This window comes from Gallus gallus, chromosome 6, assembly GCF_016699485.2.
Source record: "Gallus gallus isolate bGalGal1 chromosome 6, bGalGal1.mat.broiler.GRCg7b, whole genome shotgun sequence".
NCBI classification, from domain to species: domain Eukaryota; kingdom Metazoa; phylum Chordata; class Aves; order Galliformes; family Phasianidae; genus Gallus; species Gallus gallus.
In genome coordinates this window covers 6,909,649-6,926,477 of record NC_052537.1, presented here as the reverse complement: position 1 = coordinate 6,926,477, position 16,829 = coordinate 6,909,649, and the positions used below count along the sequence as shown (strand labels likewise).

General features: G+C 42.1%; 1 protein-coding gene across 5 annotated transcripts in view; it reads right to left on the bottom strand.

Moving 5' to 3' along the window:
* PCDH15 (protocadherin related 15) overlaps positions 1-16,829 on the bottom strand; it is a 990,968-nt gene that overhangs the window by 367,702 nt on the left and 606,437 nt on the right. For all 5 annotated transcript variants that reach the window (XM_046942815.1, XM_046942814.1, XM_046942813.1 and 2 more), the window contains one exon: positions 14,900-14,961. The gene's annotated coding sequence lies outside the window, so the exon portion shown is untranslated. The remainder of the gene's footprint in view (positions 1-14,899; positions 14,962-16,829) is intronic.

Here is a 16,829-nt window from a genome sequence, read left to right as displayed (position 1 = left end):
CAACGTTAAGAATCATCTTGCACCTTATTCAAAATGATCAGAATTGCCCATTAGAGACAAACCTCATCACGATGAAGTGATTCCATAGAAATTAATTAAAACATTTGAAATCTGCAAAGGGAAGTAAGGTAAAAAACAGGAGCAACAGAATTAATGTTCTGCATGCTATTGAAACAGCATATGAATAGATCTGATCTCCACCCCAAATCCTTTATTTCCCCACCACTTTCAGTGACTGAAGCAACACTTATTCTCTTTTAGTCCTATTTAACATCTCTGCCAAGAGGATAGCTATTATTTTTGTCTCTTAAGACACTACTTGCAGGGCATCACAGTACCATGAGAGATGAGGAGAGCCCTGGCCAGGTAAGCGAGAAGGGCATCACAGTGCAAGTCTCTAAATTAAACACAGCTCAGAGAACTTGAACTTATAACTCCACAGCACAACTTCTCCCATAAGGGCATATAGCATTTGCATCCATCTGTTTTACATTCAAAGGCTTTTGTTTCTATTCATAAAGTTCTTTTGGGCTTATATAATTTAGGTTTACTCTGAAAATAGGATTGAGTTACACTGCAAACATTATGACTATTAAAAGAAAATGGAAAAACAATCTTCTTTTTCCTGTACTTCCCTATGAGAGTTTATAAAACCAGACTAACCCTCTACCTATCTGCAAGTGGGGAGCTCTAATGAAACGCAGAGCAGGTTAAGCAATGTTATTTCAGTGCCTGGATTCATCACATTCCCCATCATCAGTCCAGCTCTTAGCTCAAATTCGGTAGGTCTATTGCCAAGTAATCCCGCTGAGGTAGCTATGAATACTAGACTGTCCCCATTAATGCACTTTGTACACTCATCGAGTTCCCCTACAGCTAGCAAGGCCCAAAGACCAGAAATGTGATACAGGCACATTAGAAACAAGAAGCTCAGAACATTTCATAAAGTCGGTAAAGACATGTCCTTAAACAGTCAAGCAATACAAATCACCTACCACACAGCACATTAATCCCCATCTTCTACCACAGTCTTCAGTTTCATGCCTGAAGATTCTTCAGTACTGAACTTTTGCCTCCCATGTCTATCACTTCCTTCCTTCGTTTGCTGTGCTGTTATGGAGGCTTCTTTTTTTTCCTTTACAAAATACCAGGAAGATTCGCCATCATTTGTTGCCCTATCTCACAGGACGCACACCTAAAGTGCTGTTGGATTGCTGCTGGAGTGAAGAGCACTGCACAGAGAACTTCAGCTGTGCTTTTCTGTTCTTCCGAGTGGACTCTTTGCTTTTCCACACCATGCTCTCACATATTTTTGACAACTAAGTCTCCCAACATAGACCAGCAAAAATTTTGTCTAGGATCAGATTATCCAATTCTAATTTAACCACATTCTCACGGTTATTTATACTTCTGTCAATTACATATCAGCAGAAAGTCATTGGAAATTAGGCATGATAGGGGTTCACTGAACCAGAGGCAGACAGCAGCATCCCTAGTGAGATGGTGCGCTACCATGGCAAGCTGTGTCCCAGTTTAATCAAAAGAAGCCCTTCATCATCTCATTGCTATATTTTTCATCCTGCACTACTGCACAATGTTCAGACTTTGGTACTTTTCCAAATGGATTTCTAATCACTGTAACCGCTTTCCCACCTATCACACTGCAGTCATCAAGCTTTGAGTTACTGTATTGAGTCTTTCTTGCTTTAATCCCAATCTTGTGCTGAATAAATCCTCACATTTCAATTACAACTACCTTATAAATTCTACTGCTAACAACATGCTCATAGCCCTGTGTGATAAAAGATAAATTCAAGGCACAGGCTGAAAACGCTCAGCAAAGATTTGCAACTTGCTTGTACCCTAATTTATGTACATCAGTTGCTTTAATAAAAGCAAAGTGTAGGACAGAGGAGAACTCTGCCATGCTGTGCTGCGTCTGCTTGGTGCTTGCAAGACAAGTCTAGGGAAGAGAGCAACAACAGAAAGCATGTACTGATTGCTGTTCACGGTCATCTTTAGCCACCTGCTGCTCAGACTTGCTGAAGCCAAGGTTGTGTCCTCAGAGAACGGCCTTGTAATGTATTTTCCCTTCACAGCACCTTCCAGGAGCTCCCAAAGGAAGAACAACTTCCCTAGTTTACTTGGATCCTGCTGTCTTCCAGACAAGCTCTCAGCTTCCTAAATCACATGGGCAGGATTTTGTGCTATTCTATTTCATCTATCACTCAGTTTTCACTTACCCCCTGTTGCTACTCCCCGTAATTATTTTCCCTCTTTTTTTGAGCAGATCTTCAGTTAAAACCTGGTCCTTTCGGGTGACCAAAATTTCACCACATACAGCTCACCACCATAAATGCTTTGTATTGTTTTTGTTTTGTTTTTTCCCCACGAAGTCCAGCATTAGGTTTTTCCTTCATGACTGCCACAGGACACTCAGTCAAAACACAAATCTAAACGTGACTTCAGAGCACCAGCATTTTTCTTTTTCAGTCACACTGCATTAGGTGGCGCTCCTTTTCCTCCTCCAGGTGCTCAGGATGCAAGTCCCCCTGCATCTCCTACCCTCAATGGTTTAGCATCAACATCAAGTCTCAGAAGAGCAAAAGATTCCATAGGAACCCACTGACAACCACTCTCTGTGCTGAAAATGGTTATGCCTGCCCTCCATTCCATATCCCAGCAAACGGCACGTTTTCAGGAGAATCTCTCTCTGCATCCCATGGCACCTTGCAACACCTCTGGAATTTGCACTTTCTGGTCTCCTTCCTCCATTGGTTGTGGCCATGGATCCCAAGACATTTACATTGCAAACAGCTTGTTGTAGTCCTCATCTAGCTTTGTTCCTGCTTAATGCTCAGGTACACATACAGCTAAACTGCAACTACACCTAAGTCTTACAGTAACAACACTTGTGTGCCATTATGTTTTACTGCCAAGCTGCATTACCCCTCATCCCTCAACAGCCCTCATTTTCTAGCAAAGATCCCTTCCAGAATTTCAACATTTGTCTGTGGAAGGTGATCAAAGTATGTGACAAAGAACAGACATGCCAGCATTCCGCAACACAGGAGCGCTTTTCATGTTAAATCCTGCTTTGACCATTACTCATCTGTCCTCCTACAATTTCACATAATTCTATGAAGCACAGGGAAGACACTTATCTCATGCTAAGAGCCATGGAGCCACCAACAGGACCGAACTATTAGAGCATAAATGGGCTGAGACTCCTCTGATGACTATCAGGACCTTTGTGACTTACCACTGTCCTTTCACCATCTTTGGGTGGTGCGTTTCAGCAGTGGCAGTGATATCAAAGAGAAACCACATTCCGGAAAGCCACACACAGATGTTATGACACAAAATGAAGAGTGCCTTGATGAGTTCATCCATGCAAATCAGTCAATTATGACTAGAGAACTATTATGCCAGTTTTTTCTGTTATTTCAGACACAAACTAGCTTACTGTTGCACAAGTATCGTCTCCAAACATAGCCCATGCTCCAAGAAATCAACACCCGTCCCAGGAGAGTCAGACACAGCTTCTAACATGCATATTAAGGATTTTAATGGTTGCAGCCTGTTCTGCATCTCTCCCTGTTCTCCTGTCCCAAGAAGGAGCTCTCTATCACTTTTCCCTTCCCTTGTCTCTGAAATGAGCTGCTAGGGCAACCCCATCAAGCAAAGTTCAGTTATAGAGTATACAGAACACCAAGTTGACAAACAAAGCTAGTATTTCATGGCAGAGACTTCTCCTTACACCTGATGGTGAACTCCAGTTTCCTGTTTTTGGTTGTGTACTGTTGCCTACATCCTCATTACAACTTCATCCCCCTTCCCTGATGACAGTGGAAATGTTTTATTCAATAGTTTTCCCAACAGGAGACAACTATTCAGACCTCCAGTCATCTCGTGGGAAACTTTAAGCATTGAGCAAATAAGCTAAAAAAAAAAAAACAACCCTGTTTAAGTAAGATAAATAAGATGTTTTAAAAGTGACTACCATTTTCCTTGTAATAGAAACTATCCACCCTAAACAAGTATGGAGCATCTACAACTGTCACTGTTACTTCAGCAATTGATATTTGTTCTATTGCTATCAACACATCCTCTGCAAAAGAGATGACGGGTCTCCAAATTTGAAAAGAAAAAAAAAAAAAATCAAGGGTCTTAAGTTGCCTGCATTATTCCTATAGGACACAGATCCTTCTTCCAAGGCATAAGCTGTACGACAACTATTTGACTCTCTACTTACCCCCATACTATTACTGACATGGCCAAAAACCAAATGCGTATAGCTCTGATGGGCCTACCAGTGTGCTACAGAGGTGTTAATTAACTGCAGTAGTCCCAAACTGTTATTTATTTGGGGTCAAATACTGCAAGTTCAGGACAGAAGAAATTAGTCATTCTACTTAAGAAACAGAAATGAGGCCACCTTCGATATATCAACAGGTTAATACTTTGCCATTAAACAACTTCATGCGACCCAAGATCAATAGTATATCCTAATATTAATGTAGTTGAGGCACTGCTAGAAATCATTATTTGACAGAGCTGTGCATTCCCATTTAATTAAAACAGAGTGACATATATGAACCCTTTCATCTCATATGCCAACCTATCTCATTAACTGCAAAACAAACTTGAATACCACAACTATTAGCTTTTTCAAGAGTCACAGTACCAAGAAACACACATGGAAGTTGTGAAAAACCAGTGAGAGAGAAGAGTTCTAAGACCTAAGGATGTCAAGCTTTGCTGCCTTCAGCAGAGCACATCCTACCCAGAGCTGGGGTAGTGGTCAACACCACAGCCAAAGGGAGGAAGACTCAGCCCTCATGGAGGTACTGCACAAACAGGATTTGGGTTCTTGTGCATATCTCCGCCAGTTTGATACAGTACCCTGTTGCTATTAATACATCCCTCTTTTGCTACAGTAAATGGTTTCAAGTGTGTATTTATGTCAACTAGTAGTCACCAGGCTGTCCAAGGCACCTGTGACACTCACAAGTCATCCACTACAGTGCCCAGGGGAGATTCAGGTAAGATATCAGGAGGAAGTTTTTCACCCAGAGGGTGGTGACGCACTGAACAGGCTGCCCAAGGAGGCTGTGGATGCCCCATCCCTGGAGGCATTCAAGGCCAGGCTGGATGTGGCTCTGGGCAGCCTGGGCTGGTGGTTGCCAACCCTGCACATGGCAGGGGGGTTGAAACTAAATGATTATTGTGGTCCTTTTCAACCCAAGCCATTCTATGCTCTCTGTTCTTTAAACAAGTGCTTAAAGCAAAGACTTTGAATGGCACCAAGGAAGAAAGCATGTATTCGTACCACATTTGGACGAGTATGTGTAGGTATCGCAGTGACCTGGCAGTGGCAGTTTTACACATTAATGCTAAATTGATCTAAGTTGAACCTCTTCAAGATTGGTACACTTGTTTATAACTGGTAAATACATTATCTACCAACTTAAGTGCTGCCTTCAATACTAACTTAAAAACGAAAATATACTAAACGAACACAATCCTCACAAAAGAGGCATTTCATCATACTTACCAATGCAACAAACTCATTTAAACTGAGAAATAAGAAGTGTCCTATCTACATACAGACCTGTATTCCAAGGACCATGCTTCAACCAATGCTTTTACAAGATGACACAGAAAGCAGGCAAGCCGCTTTCTACCACCATTCCCGAGAGATAACTACACTTCAGGCATATCAGAAGGCCAGCACAAAACAACCAGCCATCAAGCAGTAGACAGTAAGATTTTCCTGATGTCCTTTTGTTTGGTGCGCAAGGAAAAGCTTCCAGATTGACTGCACAATTTTCAACGTATTTTCAGCAGTCTTAAGCCCAATCATTTCCTTTTTCTCCCTTCTTCGCATGTTAATTACAATTTATTACAGATCTCACCCATACACTATCTACTTCAATTTCCTCTGCATCATAAAGAAACATCTATTGGCTGACAATCCTGGCTGGCTAGACTGATTAAAGCTGGCCTACATCAGATGAACATCACAACAGATGAAAACAAGTATTTAGAAAGAGTATGCATCTTTTAATGCCAAATCTCAGATTTTACTTCCATGCAGGATGTGTGTAGGTCCTACTGCTGAAATGAACTGCAGAGACGCTACCTTTGATTACAACTTCAAAGAGAAATGTGGTCGGAAGAAAAGCTTCATACCAAATGTCTTTGATGTTTGTTACATAAGTCAATAACCACAAACTTCTGGGGTAAAATTCTATGTTGTTATCAGCAGCAATCTCCTTTTCCAAAAGAAAGTCGTTATTAGAGAAAAGCATTTGAGATGGACAGTTTACCGAAGTGGGCAGATGGTGGTTTACATGTACATCAAAGGATGCAGTTCAGATGTCTTATTTTCTTTCTTTCTTTTTTTTTTTTTTTTTGAGAAACAGTTCAGTAGAAATGCCTGCCTTGCAGTTATATTCAAGTACACTTAATTTTCCAACATGACTCTTATTTAGGGGGGAGCTCAAATGTTATCTCAGTATGACAGACAGCTACTCTGGCTACTGAAAAAGACTGATGGAAGAGTTCGACACAAGTAAAATCAAGCCTGGATTGGACTCGGTCAGGCTCCCACTCTGACTGCTGTTCTGGAAAGCTTAGGGTGCAAGTTGGCCAAAGAGGTTCCTTAACCTTTTAAGAGTTAACTTAAGCCACAGTGAGAACTGTATTTGGATAACACCTAACCTGCCATCATAAAGCATTTTTTGCTTTTTCCCCCCATTTTGAAATAGTGAGAGAAGGAAAAAGCTCTGTATAAATACTGCAAATAATCACTATTGGACCAAGAAGTTAAGCATGTTAAATACATCATGGTTACCCACACTGCACAAGGCCTGCAATATACCCATACATTTGTGAGGACATCACAGGTAGATGCACCACACCTAGGAACAGAGGAGGGCTCCAACCACAGCCACCCCATTCCCTGCAGCTCCCATGCACAACTGCCATGTAGCATCATCCTATGCCAGTGCTAGGGCAGATTCAGCTAGAAGTAAAGGAGAACATGACAAGAGGCAGAACAGCACAGCTTTACAACTTAATCCCAATTCCAACACATTCTCAGATGTTCAACATGAAGAATTGAAATAAAATACTCACTAACAGTAATAAATGAGCGAAGTTAACACTAGGCTACAGGACAGTGCTCCTTGTAATGTTCACTGAAGAATTACTAAGCACACTAAGCGCTGACATCAAGAAACATCTTCCTTCATTTACTGAATCTATGAAGTTGGTTACAAGTAGCTCAAGAAGGTGTTCTTTCCCCCCTCCCCCCCCCCCCTTAACCTACAGAGTGAATGACATTAGTAGGACTTCATGGATTACACTCAAACTGTTTATAAACCTAAACTCAGATTCCTGTTCGAGCCTTTTAACTTGCAAATTTACTGTGTATCAACCTATCCAGCAACTCCAAGATGAAATGAAAAATATTATGGCAACAGAAATAGACCATCCTTCACCTAGATACCTTTAAAAGCCTGAAACATCTGGATCACAGCAAGATGTCAAGACATAATAAATAGGTATTTGTATTGCTCTCAATTATGGTTAGTCATTCTTGGGTATTAAACAGGGATAGCTTCCCAAAATAACCCACTCTGCTTGCACTTCTTGGGCTGAAAAGCAAGGGCCATACAATTCAAGAAGCAACTCAGCAGGATAGAGATCTTTGCAAACCCACAAAATATGGACTCCTCTTCAAGATAAACTCTTCTAACCAATACAGCACCTGAGCTCCATTTTGTGCTATGGTGAAAACAACACGTTTTGAGAAAGTTTTTCAGGGAAAATACTACAGGCAGAGCTTGATTTACACCTCCCCGAACTGTTTGTGCAATATTCAGCTACTTCATCGTTATTTCATAAAATAAGACAATGGAAAAAAAAATCCTCTGCATTGAACTTGCCCTCTAAAAATGACACGTCCTTGTTGCCTGCCTCACAGTCATTGTCAGAAGCAACGCTGTGCTGCAGAGAAGTACAGAGGTTCTTTTATATCTATCGCAAACAACACACGTGTTGCTTCACAGGTGCAGAAATTAAGAGACAACACATTACATCCTAATGCCAACGAGTTGTGCAGCAACAAATTACAGTCACAGGTTTGAGTTACTAAAGTGAAGGAACAAGAAGCTTCACTCCAAGGACTATGCCAAAATATTTGTCAGTTGACAGTACAACTACACAACCTTATTTCCCCTATCTACTTTTCTTTGTCCTAGGCATTAACACGCACGCAAAAAACCTCTTGAACTTATTTAGCTGTTTCAACTAACTTAAAAACCTTATTCTACTCATATAGCTGGGATCACCTCAGGGTTGAAAATTAAGTTTCTTGTCTTTCTTCATTGGCATGGAACAACACTGGAGCAACAAAACACTCAAGCAAGCTGGCCACAACAGAAGGATGCAGTGGGCTGTGCCCACAACCAGCTCCAGGGGGTTGTAAGGTTTTGCTGTACAGTCAGTAATAACCAGACTCACCATGCAAGTTTTCTCTAAAGGCTTAGCAGGCAATTTGCAACATCAGTGTCTCATTACATTAACGGATCTGACAAAGACTGCTCCTTACTCAGCATCTAAGGATGCTATCATTATCCTATGACTTTGATTATACCAGTAATTAAACAAGCTAAAAATATTTGACACAGTACAATCTCGAAGCACGGAACCAATATACAAAATAACCTGCTCATACTTGCATCTCTCTTGCAGGCATACTGGCTCCCAGCAATAGCTTTTTCATCTTCCTTATTTAAACAAGAACACTTTCAAGGCTTTGACTTGGTGAAGTTCAGTACAGAAACTTAACAGACAAAGCCTGAGCTTCTTTCAGACACTTCTGCTTGCAAAATCACCATGCTCAGGACCTCTCAGAGTCACTCTAGCATGTTTCAATTCTTTTTGACTTTACTGGAGAAATAGATGGTGGAATGGTTTTAACAGGCTATGCCAAGGCACAACACCAGATCCGTAAAGCAAGAGATGGCAAATGATATAAGGAAAATCAAGTTATTTCAGTCTACACATTTCAGCACCTCACATGATTGTTGTGTCGTCTGCCTGTTCTGTCTCTCCTGATAACATGTATATGCTGACATGGAGCTCTAAATAGACCAAGGAATTAAAATGTGAAGGACTGACATCTTCATAATGCTCTCAACCTACTCATCTTGTTTTGTTGTTTTTTTAATATTTATTTTACAGATATGCTTGAAAAATGTTTCTGTTTATACTGGAGATTCAAGGGACCCAAACAAGTGCATCCTAACTCAGCACTTGTCCCTCCCTTCCTTACCCCTGGATTTGAGAGCATTTGCAGACAGCCCTGCACAGTTCATCTGAGCACTACTCATCCCTAAAGGTATGCCTGGACAAGGCAGCAAAAGCCTCTGGCCAGTCTTCAACTCCGTATCCCACAGCTTCTCAGTAATGTGAGACCTTTCTGCACTCATCCTCCCAGGCTCTGAAGGAAACTCAAACATACTGTAAGGTGGAGAGAAGTTGATTCATGAAGTCATGAACAGTTCCTTACAGAACCAAGACTTAAAGTACTGGTGTACCACCAGACACCACAGTGAGCTCACAGAAGATACGATGACATATCTCCATTTCAATTTAATACTGAATGCTTTTAAATAATGGCTGTTCAGCACTGCATATATTTTTCACGTCACCAAAGTAGACAATGACATACATGCTTTATATAGCAAAACAGCATGCATTTATGAATTCCTGAATACTCCATGCTGTTCCTATAACACATTTGCCAACAGGGAGTTATTAATGACGAACACCCCAACCAATTTCCATCAGTGCTAACAAAAAGAACCACGTAGTTATTGTGTGCTTTGTACTCCTGATTCTATGTTACCACCTGTGGACAACCTGGAGTTGCTGCTGTTTACTGCAAGTCACTGTCTTGGTGCACATGAACCTAACACTTCTAAGACGAGAAACAAAAGCAGCAGCTGATAGTCACAGCCTTTCTGAGCTACCTTCTTCACCCAGCAGCCCTTAATGGTGAGAAATAACTTGGAGGAGTTACATACATATCCAGCCCGTAACTACCAGAGCAGGAAAATAAAACCATCCACCATTATTTGGTACATCAAAGCAGAAAAGCTAACTTGCAAGAAAACCAACCTCAATATTTATATGGAATATGGAATTCTGCTCCCACTTAGTTAAAAGAAAGAAACAGAACAAAACTCCATTCTGATTACAGACAAGTTAATTCAGCCAATACTCCGCTCTGAGAAATGGCTCCAAACACTCAAGTCATTCAAGTAGGCCAAGGATTATCTCAGTTTCCATCAAGGTAAACAATCCGATACTATTTTTACATACAATAGAGAACGGATAGAAAAGCACTTAAAACAGTAACAAAGAGAAAGGGGCTATCTGAATATAATCCCACTGTATTTCAGCTCCAGTGTTTGGAACCCTTTTTTATTTCTGCCTCTACAATTGCTGAGAATAAATGAGAGCCCCAGCCCACATACAAACACCTGCAGCTGCCAGAGCAGAGTGCTATCCACAGCACTGGAAGGTTCTTGGAAGGGAAGCTTCTGGCATGGCAGGTTACAGCTGCCACTCTGTTAGCTCTGGCTGCAACAGGGCCAACAGCACTTGCTTACCCACATCCTGGATAACATGCAGTAGTGATTGGCAAGCTGTGTACTTACACATCAAAGAATTAAGCAGTGATAACAAAAAAAATAAAAAGCATCAATAGCTCCAGAAGCGCCCAGCTCACTTGGCTACCTAGCTTACTGTTTTCTTATGGAAGTACCAGGTCCAAGAGGTCAGGGATTTACAAGAACTGCATTTGCCTGATGCATTTCATGTCAATGTAGATTTATGAATATACATATGTATATTTATATGTATACAATGAATACGTAGATATGAGATGACAAAGCTTTAAGTTCCAGAGCAGCACATGTCAAAAAACCCATAAACAAAGATAAATACTGCATCTCTTTCCAAGGCAACCAGTATATCCTGACAAGGAAGATGGTAACATCCTTTCCTCTATTACAGGCACTTACATACTCAGTATTTGTGCTAGCATAACACATCAAAACAGAGCATAGGGACACTACTAGAAAGACACCCATTTGTTGTAACTGCAGCAATGGTTCCATAATGGACCTACTTACAGAAAATGGGCCACAAATAGCAGTCTCATTGATGATGGGAAGCTTAGGCACATAAACTCAGCCTCTGGGAGGTAACAAAACTGTGCTAGGATTTGGGAGCTCACCTCACCTGGTGCTGTCATTGCATGGAGTCAGACAACAGAGCTCCCAGGAAGCTGAGAGGTCAGGACAGCAGTGGGCATCGTCCAACAGCAGCTGCTCAAGTATAGCTCTGCTATATGGGAAGACATGGAACTAAATTCTCCCTTCTCCCAAAGGTTCTACAACTCACAAGCACTAACCTCTCTCCCTTATTAGCACACATTCTAAATGTATTCATCTGTTTTTTTGGTTCAACTTACCATACTGTTGTTACCTATAGTTCTGCCTAGTTTATTCAGGCTTTCTTTATGCTCATCATTGCAATCATATGATTCTGTAAGAAGTCAAGTGCTTCAGAGGTCCCTCCTTGTTTAAACCTCACCCATCTCATCAATAATCAAACATGTTGCTGGAAAAGATGATTTGTGATGGCTTGTTTGTGCTTCAGGACTTGGACACCAAGGAGGAGAAACTCTACCGGGACGGACCAAACCCCCCATCCACTGGAAAATTAGGAAGAACAATGCAAAGCTGCAGATCTACGTACATTGATTTCCCATGTTCAGCTACCAAAACTACGTTTGAAAAGAAAAAACAACAATGCTGATTCTGGGTGCCCACGTGAGCAGCAAGCACTGATGAATAAAGCCAACCCAGTTATCTCCTTGGCTTTACTTGTGCGACTCTACACTGGCAATAACTGATAAGATAACTTTCCATTTGGGATTAAAATTTAGGAATAAATTCACACTGGGGAAGACTTGCCCAGTGCAGAGATTGAAATCTGAACTTGAGTTGAATTCTGAGTCTATAAAACTACCCATAACTGAATCTTGAACAGGGAAAATAAATTTAAGGATGTTATGGAGAGACAAATCATGAAGATCAGTATCATATATAAATCTACAGTGGCTATATAATTAGAGCATCAGAGATCCATAATTCATTTATGACACAGAGATACTGATGAATCAAGGATGCCTCCACAGGAGGGTGGCAGTTCTGGCTAGCTGAGTGCTTCTGAGGGGACCACCGCCACCATCCCCATATATAGCACAAGGCTGTGCACTGCAGTGAGCCCTGGGAGCACAACAACAGGTCTGCTAGGCAGTCAGCTTCAAAAACTGGGAGATGGCAGCCTTCCATGCCTAGCCACGTACAGGGACAAGGTTAGATCTAGTCTGCATGAAACCTCCTGAGCCGGCTAGGCAGACAGCAGGTGCTCAGCACCGTTTCAACCTCAAGTTCACTCAGTCCATGCTAATAACTCCTCTCTGGCATCCTTGCTGGTTGTTCATGCTGCAAGCAAGCCCCAGTGCCACAGCAGGGCTGTGCTCTCCTTAGATCTTACTCCTTGAGCCAGGGTAAGGGTTACTCCGAGCAACTGCCACTTGCTTCACCCTGAGGTGAAACACAGTGCACTAAAACCACCTCACGAAAGCACATAGAATCATTGAATGACCTGGGTTGAAAAGGACCACAATGACCATCTGGTCTCAACCCCCTGCCATGTGCAGGGTCACCAACCAGCAGACCAGGCTGCCCAGAGCCACATCCAGCCTGGCCTGGAATGCCTCCAGGGATGGGGCATCCACAGCCTCGTTGGGCAACCTGTTCCAGTGTGTCACCACCCTCTGGGTGAAAAACTTCCTCCTCATATCCAACCTAAACCTCCCCTGTCTCAGTTTTAAACCATTCCCCCTCCTCCTATCACTATCCACCCTCACCTCATGCAGGGAGAAGAAAGCAGCTTTCCTCCATAAAACAGGAAGCCAAGAAGCACTAGCATTTCCTTTATGTGCTAAGAAATAGGACTGCAAGCACTTGTGCCAAGCAATGCCCAGGCAGCTTCCAGTGAACCAAGGGTGAAAGAGTTAAATACACATTTATATTCATTTCTTATGCTCTACCAAGCACTGATGCATGCAGTAAATCTTGCATTGAAACCCTCATGTATTTTAGAGATAGCATTTCTATTTTCAGTTAAGTTTCTTCAAGAAGTGAGGCTTGCTTGGTCACATCACACTGCTACCCACCTGCCCTTCCCAAAGGATCCTTGAAGGCAGTAACCAAGCTATGAAGACAAGTAATTCCTGAAAGCAGACAGAAGAGAGCTCAAATATCTCTCCCCCAAAAGTTGCTTTTAATGAACAAAAATTAGCAAGATTGAAGTGGAGAAACCTATGATGCACGGGTAACTTTAAGCCATCTCACTGCTCTAATAAAGCAGGCACCTGAAACACCACATAACTGCTTTTATACATGTGAAAACTGGTACTGCCAGTCACTATATTAAAACCAGAATTTCTCCCGTGGTAAATATTTTTTTCCCCTTCCTAGTGAAGGTGGGAAACTTCATTTAGCTCTAGGAGCATCTATGCAATTACCTTAAAGAATCACACAAACCATTGCATAGCAGCACCAGCCACAGAGTCTCTGCTGCAGCCTTGTTTTCTCTTCTAATTTCATTTTCAAGACCTCTAGAGGGCAGCGAATAAAAGAAAATAAAGTACCAGAAATAGCCAGGAACATTAAGTACAATTTTAGAAATTGGAATCTCCTCTAATTATTCCCTCCTATTGAAAGCCTTCCAGGTAATTATAGGGATTTATGGATTAATCCAACAGAATTTCACCAGCCCCCAATGCTATGCCCTGTTGCAGTTTGCACTGACAGACTTCACAGCACCGCTCCAGCCATCTACATTCTTTTTCAAGCTGAATCACTTCCTCGGACCTTCACTAAAACACGCAGCAGGCCATCTTACGTCCATTGTGCTCACAAACAAAGCATTTTAACTCCTACAAATAGCCACACTAAGCCAAAATAAAACAAAGTCAAGCTGACTTCCTTAGTCAGTCTACCACAGTACGATATCAACATTCAGGATCATGTCAAAACAAACCAGGAACCACAACAGAAGGTAGTCTCAGATAATTCAATTTTTTCCATTTTCCATTGATTTTTGTGCATGCACTGGACACAGATTAAGGTGTACTGCTAAAAGCTTCATTATTCATTTCACTATAGCTTAAACAATGAACCTATTACCAATAGAAACATCTAAAATTAACTCAGGTTGGGTACATCAGACTAAAACAATAAGGTAGGGGCTGTAGATCTTGAACGGCCTTATCTTGAACAGTAAGAATGGCAATCAATACAGCACCAGCCTACTATTATACCATTTCAGCTATGCTTTAGTAACTTAGCATGGCTTTACACATCCGAAATCAGCTATGCAATTACCACAGGCAGAGCTGTCCTCACCAAGCCTTAATATTCTGCTTATTTTTGGAATGGAGAACAGATGTGTTAAATGCATATAAAAACATTAAGGGCCAAGAGCTCAACAAAATGTGTGTTAACACTTGATCACTTGATGTTAGGGCCCTGAGGGCACCCACGAACCTTGCAGGCCTCCTGGCCTACCTTCACTGGGGTGGCGGGAAAGCAGGCCCCATCCCCACAGTATCCGAAGCCCCTCCAAACATCCCCAAAGGTACCACAAAGTGCAGTCAGCTATGTGCAATCACTCCATCTTGACTCGTCTATGCTCCCTAAAGGACAAAAAAAACACATTTCCATTTGTAAGACAGACTTACGTGAACTTCTGAGCCCTCTTCATACTCCATCAAAGTTTGCTGTGCTGTCACAGAGAGATGTCCTGCAGGGATGAAAAATTGCGAAGACGTTATTCTTGCTCATTTCACAGAAAGCAACTAAGTAATTTTGCTAACATGAATCCCTAGCTGCTCCATCCTGACAGCAAGACTAAGGCGCACAGGGGGGCAACAGGGAACTTCCCAAGAAGCCATCTGTCTTCTACCTGAGCAACTCTGCACCCCAGACTGTACCAACTTCATAAGGTCCGTTTGTTTCTTCCATAGCTTTTTAAGAGTCAAAGCTGAACAATAGCACCAGCTGTTTTATCACAAATATTTGTACATTTACTAAGATCCAACTGAGAATTCAGACACATCATGAGCTGACTGAAATGGAACAGACAGTGAAAGAGAAGGTCTATGCAGGGACAGACTGCCATGGTAGTGAGAAGAGCATTCTGGGCTGCCATGTGAACTTCCTAATCTTCCAACACTTGCAACAAAGCCAAAAAGCAAAACAGATTTGACTCAACTAGTAACAAAGCCCACTACATGGCAGTTTTCTCCTAGAGCCCACAAACCTGCGCACATTCACACAAGCAGATGGATACATGCAAATCCTGTTATAAACACCTGGAAAAAACATCATCAGGCACAAAGCTAAGTGTCTGCTTAATTGAATAAAAGGTGAAAAAATATTAAGCAATCCTACAGCCAGAAGTTACTTCAATTCTAACTGAATAAAATGGGTATATACTGGACAACTTCTAAAAATCAAGTACTTAGGGATACATCCTCAACGACAATCTTCACTAATGCTTCCCTAGAGCCTGCCAAACTCTAACCACATCAGTCCAACATCACTGTGATGGGAGGCAGCACGGCTGATGGAGCCTGGAAGAACTCCCTTTTCTCTCGGAGAAAGCCTCTCTTGGTGACAGCACTCCACCTCCAGACTTCTCTCCATAGAAGAAAACAGGTAAGGCAGTGCACAAAAGCAAGAAGTAGTCAGAAGTGAAGGGAGAAAACAGAAGCAAATACATAAGTTAAGAAAGAACCTACTGTGATTCAAAGAAAGTTATATCAGAAAGGGAGGAAAGAAACAGATGTGTGTCAAGGCCTCATAGCAGTAGCTTTGGGTCAAGGCAGCCCTGGGCAGGCTCAATCCCCAACAGCAAGCACGGATGCCTCCAGCTGTGTCTACCAATGGTACATATACTCAGGGAGTATACTCTGTTATTCCTGAGGATGGAAGTGCTGCTAGTTCAGGATCTTCTGGAATCAGAGTTTGTGTTCTTTAAAGCTAAAGAAAAGGTTACATGGCATTTCTCACCAGATCCTCCATTCAGAAGGCTGTTTCTATTTTACTAAGCAGCTTTACACTGATTTCTCAGTTGGCCGTAAGTACTCTTCAAAAAGATTAAATCCAAGTCTGAATGGCTTGCGAGATTCTCCCCTGCCAACCACAAAGAATCAAGAGGGATGAGAGGCTGAATCCCCCATTTAAGCAGGAAGGCTGGTGCTGTCCCAGCTAATGAATGCCAATCAGTCTCTCTCATTACCCAGTACATCTCAGATGTAATCTAAATCACACAGAGGTTGTGTTCTTGATACGAGTGGCTGCACTGCTTCTGAGATGGAAGACCACATCTTGGTCTGGGTACCACGGAGAGATGCCGGGCTTCACCTTCCCCACAGCAGCAGCACGTCTGCAGGTGCCAAATGGACAAGAGGGCTGCCTAGAAGGCACAATTAAGAATACCTCTACTGCTCTGTAAGCTCATTAACACCCTTGCTTACAGAAATCTTTTGCTTGAGTGCAAGCCATTCACTCCCTCCCCAGGCACACAGGCTTCCTCATGCTGAACACACCACCCAGGTACACAGAATTAGAGCACCTCCAAAAGCAAATCACAGAATGCCACGCAGG